Below are 7793 nucleotides of genomic sequence, written 5' to 3'. Positions count from 1 at the left end.
TATGGATCAATGCAACAGAACAGACAGCCCAGAAATAAACCCACACACCTAAGGTTAATTAATCTTTGACAAAGGAGGCAAGAATATAAAATGGGAAAATGACAGTCTCTTCAGCAAGTCGTGGTGGGAAAGTTGGACAGCTGCATGTACATCAATGAAGTTAGAACATACCCTCATACCATGCACAAAAATAAACTCAAATGGCTTAAAGACTTAAACATAAGACATTACAGCATAAAACTCCTGGAAAAGATCATAGGCAAAACATTCTCTGACATAAATCATACCAATGTTGTCTTAAGTCAGTCTCCCAAGGCAATAGAAATAAAAACAAAAATAAATGAATGGGACCTAATCAAACTAACAAGCTTTTGCACATCAAAGGAAACTATAATAAAACGCAAAGTCAACCTACGGAATGGGAGAAAATATTTGCAAACGATGCAACTGACAAGGGTTTAATTTCCAAAATATACAAATAGCTCATACAACTTAACAACAAAAAACAAACAAGCCAATCAAAAAATGGACAGAAGACCTAAATAGACATTACTCCAAAGAAGACATACAGATGACCAGCAGGCACATGAAGAGATGTTCAATGCTGCTAATTGTTAGAGAAATGCAAATCAAAACTACAATGAGGTTACTACCTCACACTGGTCAGAATGGCCATCATTAAGAAGTCTACAAAAAACATATACTGGAGAGGGTGTGGAGAAAAGGGAAACCTCCTGTACTGTTGGTGGGAATGTAAATTCACGCAGCCAGTATGGAAAACAGTATGGAGGTTCCTCAGAAAACTAAAAGTAGAATTACCATATGATCCACCAATGCCTCTCCTGGGCATATACCCAGACAAAATTATAATTCAAAAATTTACATGCACACCTATGTTCATAGCAGCACTATTCAAAATAGCCAAACATGGAAAAAACCCTAAATGTCCATCAACAGATGAATGGGTAAAGAAGATGTGGTACACATATACAATGGAATACTAATCAGCCATAAAAAAAAAAGAATGAAATAATGCAGCAATATGGATGCAACTAGAGATTATCATACTAAGTGAAGTAAAACAGAAAGAGAAAGATATCACTTATCTGTGGAATCTAAAATATGACACAAACGAACATATCTACAAAACAGGAACAGACTCACAGACATAGAGAACAGACTTGTGGTTGCCAAGGGGGAGAGGGGTTAGGGGAGGGATGTGTTGGGAATTTGGGGTTAGTAGATGCAAACGATTACATGTAGAATGGATAACAACAAGGTCCTATTGTATAGCACGAGGAACTATATTCAATATCCTGAGATAAACCATAATGGAAAAGAATATTAAAAAGATATACACACATATATGTATAACTGAGTGTCTTTGCTGTTCAGCAGAAATTAACATAACATTGTAAATCAACTATACTTCAATTTAAAAAAAAAGAAGACTATGTGATTCTTAATATTCCTCAATAAAGATTTTAATCAAAGAATACATGAATGGATTATTGCTAGACTAACTAATGTTCCTTAAATTTGCTTAAGTTTTTTGCCTACTATAAAAAGGAGCTACCAAAGGATCTTGCTGCCCTATCCTAGGAGAATGGACCAATATTAATATTCTGCCAAATTGTCAGTTGTCCCTTAAAGGTATCTGTATTTTATATCATAGGAAATAAGTTGTGTTAGTCATGCATTTCTTAGTAGTAAAAAGCTACATGAAAGACCACTCCTAACTCTTCTTATTTATTCTAATCCTCCAGCATTATACAACTTTAAGATTCTTCTAAGAAAGGGGAAAGCAGACAACAACTGGAAGGTCTTGGGAAAGCATCTCCTTCATCCTGTATCTGATATTTAAGTGGCTGATATGAAGAATACCAAAGAAAGAAATGTTAGTTCGGATTCTCATACACAGAAGAGATTTAATTTTATTTCTAAATAAAAAGGATTAAAATCTTTAAAAAAATTTATGTGTACCTGACCATTTAAAGAATCTAAATCTAAAGTCAAAATTAGTAGTAAACTCTTTTGTAGCCTCTGCTTTACCTATTTACAAATTCTCCACCCTAACCCTGAGATTCTCGACTACAATCACCTGGGGGCACTTTTGAATATTTCAGATGCCAGCCCAGGCTCACAGATTGAACTGATCTGGGTGAGACTAAGGCATTTACACAGAGCCTTAAATTCTTGACATAGCTAACTTTTAGAAACAATAATTATTGTTATGACAGGGAGAGATTGAAAATTATATAAATATCTTTAAAATGTTGTCACAGCAGGTTTAATGATATAAAAAATGTTGATGACATATAGTGTGAAAAGCTTAGGTTCACATTAAAGAACAAAAAGCGAAGGTTAAAATAGATGTATTATTTTTAAAGTTTCCATAGCATGTTCTTTCCTTTTCACTCAAAAATAAAGTTAGCAGAATTTGACTTCTCTGTGATTCTTAATTGGTTTTTGTTTCTGGACTGTGTGTGAATCATAATACAAAAGAGAGAGAAAGAGAAAGTTCTCAGGACAAGTATCATCGTCTGGGATTCCTCTTAGGATGGATTTGGATGCAGAATTCGGAGGACGCTCACCTTAGCCAGCTATCTCGAGGTACAGAGCTCTCAGAACACAGACCCGTGGACTGGAGAGGAAGTGGACGATGGGCATATGTCACCATTATCTTAAACTCTGGGCTACAAAAGTTTCTAAGTTCTAAAACCTCAAGTGCTACTAAAAATGGAACAGATGATAATCCAGCACCTCAGGTACCTTGATCCAAGGAAGAACAAGGAGTAATTAAATTTGCCCAATAAAACTGAGGAGATTCTTTCTTCCCATATTTAAGAGGGTACAGGGAGAGAGAAGCCCTCAGTCTTTTGTCATCCTTTCTTGGGCCTGCGTCTGATTCTACAGGACAGGAGGAGTTCTGCTTTTGCCTATTAAGGTCTGTCATCACTTGCGTTTTTAGACTGAATTCAGAGAAAAACAAAACATCACCCCTGGCGATTTAGTGATGATTCGCTCTGACTGACCATACTTTAAAGGTGAAGTAGTTCAGTCCCTGGGAGATTCTGGGACCAAATAGAATCTGATACGGTCCCAGCTGAGCCCATCACCACCACCACGTACTGCATCTTCACCTCAGACATGTCTCAGAGTGATTGTCTCCCAACCAAGCCAAGTCAAGAGGGGCCAAGTCAAAACACTAAGGGAGGGAACCTATGAACAGAGGACAAACTCTGTCACGTGAGTTCTAGAGACCTGTAGCGAGAAGGTCCTGGGTGCCAGGCTTTGCTCCCTCAGGTTGAATACACACTGACCCTAGGCCTGGCCCAGCCTAGCTTACTAATGTCCTAAGATTTTTAGGAATCCAGAAAAAAACCTAATCTAATCTAAACTGCACAGAGCCGATGAGGTTGAATTTTAATTACCTCCATTAGCGCTTCGTCAGGACTCAGAATTTTAGTGTCATAGTCCCAATTGATGGAAAGCAAGTGTTTGCAAAGACTGAGGCAGGAAGACAAAAGTTTAAATCTTTCATTAAAAAACAAAGACACTTTAAACAGTGCAAGTCCTCAATACTGGGCAGTAGGGTAGTGTATGTTGGGAGAATTTAGACCTTAGAGGGAATAGGAATACATATGAAATAACCAACACAAGACTTCTCACATCTGCATTTTCATTTTTACTCAGTAAAAAACCAGGTATTGCTTTTCTATTCTATTCTATTCTAAATTTGGTCAAAGTTTACAAAGGGTGAAGCTGCAGTTGAAAATTCATTTTTCCAAGAGTAATGTCATTAGCAGAAAGACTTTCCTATAAGGAAAGGAACCAGGAAGCGACACATTAATTTTAACTTTTTAAATTACAGTTTAAAAAACAAAACAGAAAGAAAAAGTGGCTGAAACATTAATGCCACATGCAAAAGAGAGCAAACAAGAAAGAGAAATTTATTTCCCATTTTGAATGGGTCATAAGACTGAGAGGAGGGGAAAAATAACATTACATGGTAGGTGGCAGTTTCTTTCAAACTAGTCACATACTAAGGTGTAAAATTGTACACGGTTTGGAGAAGTCTGCTGATTCTCAGATACTCGACTGCTTATCGGCAAACAGGTTAGTATAAACCGACTGAACAAAAGATGTCATCGTTCTTCCTCATCAAATTAAAGAGGGTTGTAAAAGTAAACTTTTTAAAAAAAACATCTGGGCAAGCGTGTCTCACCTGCTGTCGAGTTGGATCATTGTGATAGAACTTGCTGGTAAACATCATGCTACATTATGTATTTAAATGGATATCACTTCTTTTTTTTCATTTGGCTAGAAGATGGTAATCGGCAGACAAGTGCTCTCCTGATGCTTATAGGAGGGAGTGAAATAGGAGATCAAATGCTTCTCACCCTCTACAGATAACTGCCTGCAAATGTGTGGGTCTGTCAGAGTTCCAGAAAATACTGAACATTTCCCAACTGGTGAGGCGCTGCTCCTTTGACTCTGATGTCTGCCTCTTACCACGGTGTGCAAATTACTTAGCAACTGCCACATTATTTATAGGTATGAATTGCACAAATTAATCTCATAAATAATTCATTTGGGGGGCTGTGAATTAACAGTGTAGCATAGTAAAATAAAAATCTATTTCTGCAAAGCAGATATCGATAGCTATTGTGAGTTAGATATGACTTTTTCCCCCAAACAATACTTTTAGAGCACAGCATGTGGCCTTTTAAGGTTTAGAACCAAGATTCTGCAGAATGAGGAGAAGAATACAAGTATCCAGAAAATCCAGGGGAATGCCCTAAAAGATAGAGAATTGTGGCCAAAAAAAGGGAATTTCTGGTGAAATTGTCCAGATAACTGCTTCACTTTTCCAATTCACTTTGGGTGTATAGGTAGACACTCCCATAATAAGTAGAACTTTTTAATGTGGACAAATAAAAATGTCTTTTTTCTTAGTGAGAGCTCTGAAATATACAGACTCATAGGCAGAACTACTTTGGTAGGGAAGATAGCACAGAGTGACAAGTTGTCAAACTATTTCACCAATCAAAAAATAGGAATCTGACTCAGGTACCCCATAGATCATTTTTAAAACTTGAGCCAGAAGGAAGAATCTCACTTCTCCACAGTAAGACATAAGAATGTCACCGCGGACCTAAGAGAAAGACAGTCACAAGTTTGTTTGCTAGTAGACTCCTAGGGAGCTGAACACAAAAATCCAATAAATAATTAGCTCTCCTGTGACAGGCTTCTGAATTACTGTGATACATTAATTGGACAAAATTAGCATGAATTAAGGCAAATAAGTATAACATGTAATTTATTACTTACTAAGCATGGTGCTGCAGTGGAAGCTTCGGATTTCCCTTAAGATTGCTTTAACAGCTATAATGCATTCCTTAATTTACTCTGTGGAAAATCAATTTTTTCAGAGTTCATTAAGCACCAATATGTTACAATGCAACTCTCTAGAGCATAGAGCCTCAATACATTATGCAAATGCATGCCAGTGTGGTACCAATATGTAAATAGCAGTAATATTGTCAGCCTCCTATTGATAAGTCTGACCAGAATGAGAAAACTTAGAACTTCTTGAATCTGTTGACTTTGTGTGTGATGGGGCTGTGACATGCTGTCCTTTGCTAACTATCATGCCAATATTTCTCTGCAAGAAGCATCAAAGCTTTTGTCAATGGCTGGTAGCAGTGTCATTTCTTTTTAATTCCATGTCTTCTTGTCTATGCCAAACAACAAGTCAACAAGTGTTTAGTAAGTATATAGTTTGGGCTGAGTGCAGTCACTTTTAAATTTTAATTGATTATATATACATGCCTCATATACCTCATTTGAGCCAGAGAAATAAGTGAGGCTAACAAAGCCACAATTTCCTGGAAATACCTATCAATTCCCCAATTTATATACCACTAGTCTACATAGGTTACATTATTAACAATAAAATAATGCAACACATGATTTGACTGAAAATAAATTTGTGAAAAGCAGTGTGTTCAAGACAAATGTAATCTAATGCAATTTGTTTGGCTCAAAAAATTATTATAAAAATGCATATCTGCAATGTCTGGTTTTTGAAGGGTTGATGATTTTTGTGCCCCAGTAGATAACAGTTCTATAACCCTTTATGACTTTTTAAAAAAAAATTTTTCCAGTTTAATTTCTAATTAATTTTCCAATATTTATTTCTCTGGATTATTCATAGCATTTAAAAAGTCAGCTAAATCTCAGTGTTCAGTGGTAGGATGCTACAGACTGAATTATGTCCTTCTCAAATTTGTATGTTGAAGCCCTAACCACCAAAGTGATGATATTTGGAGATGGGGCCTTTGGGAGGTGATTAGGTTTAGATGAGGTCATGAGGGTGGGGCTTTCATGATGCAATTAGTGTCCTTATAAGAATATAAGAGACAATAGAGAGCATACTTGTGCTCTTTCTCTCTCCACCATGTGAGAACACAGTGAAAATGTGGTCATCTGCAAGCCAGGAAGACAGCTTTCACCAGGACCCAACCATGCTGGTACCCTGATCTCAGGCTTTTGGTCTCCAGAACTGAGATACATAAATTGTTGTTGAAGCCACCCAGTCTATAGTATTTTGTTTTGGCAGCCTGAGCTGACCATGATATAGAGTAACATTTGGAACAATCTAAATGCATAAATAAATTATGTTTATTAAAAAATATTATGTAGAGTATTATTCCTTTCGTTTTCTCTTTGTTGGTTGTTTTTTTTAAAATTGAAGTATAGTTGATTTACAATATTCTGTTAGTTTCAGGTGTACAGCATAGTGATTTATTTTTTTGCAGATTATATTCTATTATAGGTTATTACAAGACATTTGGTATAATTCCCTGTGCTCTACAGTAAATCCTTGCTGCTTCTCTATTTAGTGTATAGTAGTTTGTATCTGTTAATTCCATACTTCTAATTTGTTCCCCCCCACCCCCGCTTTGGTAACCATAAGTTTGTTTTCTATGTTTGTGAGGCTGTTTCTATTTTGTATATAAATTCATTCATATTATTTTTTAGATTCCACATATGAGTGATACCATATAGGATTTGTCTTTCTCTGGCTGACTTACTTCACTAAACTAATATTCTCTAGGTCCATCTATGTTGCTGCAAATGGCAATATTTCATTGATTTTTATGGCTAATATTCCATCTTGTGTGTGTGTGTGTGTGTGTGTGTGTGTGTGTGTGTGTGCGCGCGCGTGTGGGTGGCTATGTGTGTATAACGTATCTCCACATCTTCTTAAGCCAACTGTCTGTCAATGGGCACTTGGGTTGTTTCCATGTCCTGGCTATCATAAATAGTGCTGCTATGAACATTGGGGTGCATGTATCTTTTTGGATTAGAGTTTTGTTTTCTGGATATATACTCAGGAGTGGGATTGCTGGATCATATGATAGCTCTATTTTTAGTTTTTTGAGGAACCTCCGTACTGTTTTCCACAGTGGCTGCACAAATTTACATTCTAGCAGTATAGGAGGGCTCCCTTTTCTCCACATCCTCTCCAGCATTTATTGTTTGTAGACTTTTTAATGATGGCCATTCTGACTGGTGTGAGATGATATCTCATTGTGGTTTTGACTTGCATTTCTCTGACAATTAGCAATGTTGAGCATCCTTTTCTGGTGCCTGTTGGCCATCTGTATGTCTTCCTTGCAAAAAAAATTGTTTTTGTTGGTTGAAGAATACCATACATATACATAGAAAATCTTCACAGAGCACATAAATCTAGGAGTCAGTGTGTGAGTGACTCCTTGGTTTTC

Source organism: Aethalodelphis obliquidens, unplaced genomic scaffold (assembly GCF_003676395.1).
Source record: "Aethalodelphis obliquidens isolate GAN/ISIS:26980383/991018 unplaced genomic scaffold, ASM367639v1 scaffold5, whole genome shotgun sequence".
NCBI classification, from domain to species: domain Eukaryota; kingdom Metazoa; phylum Chordata; class Mammalia; order Artiodactyla; family Delphinidae; genus Aethalodelphis; species Aethalodelphis obliquidens.
Note: the sequence above shows the minus strand (reverse complement) of the source record.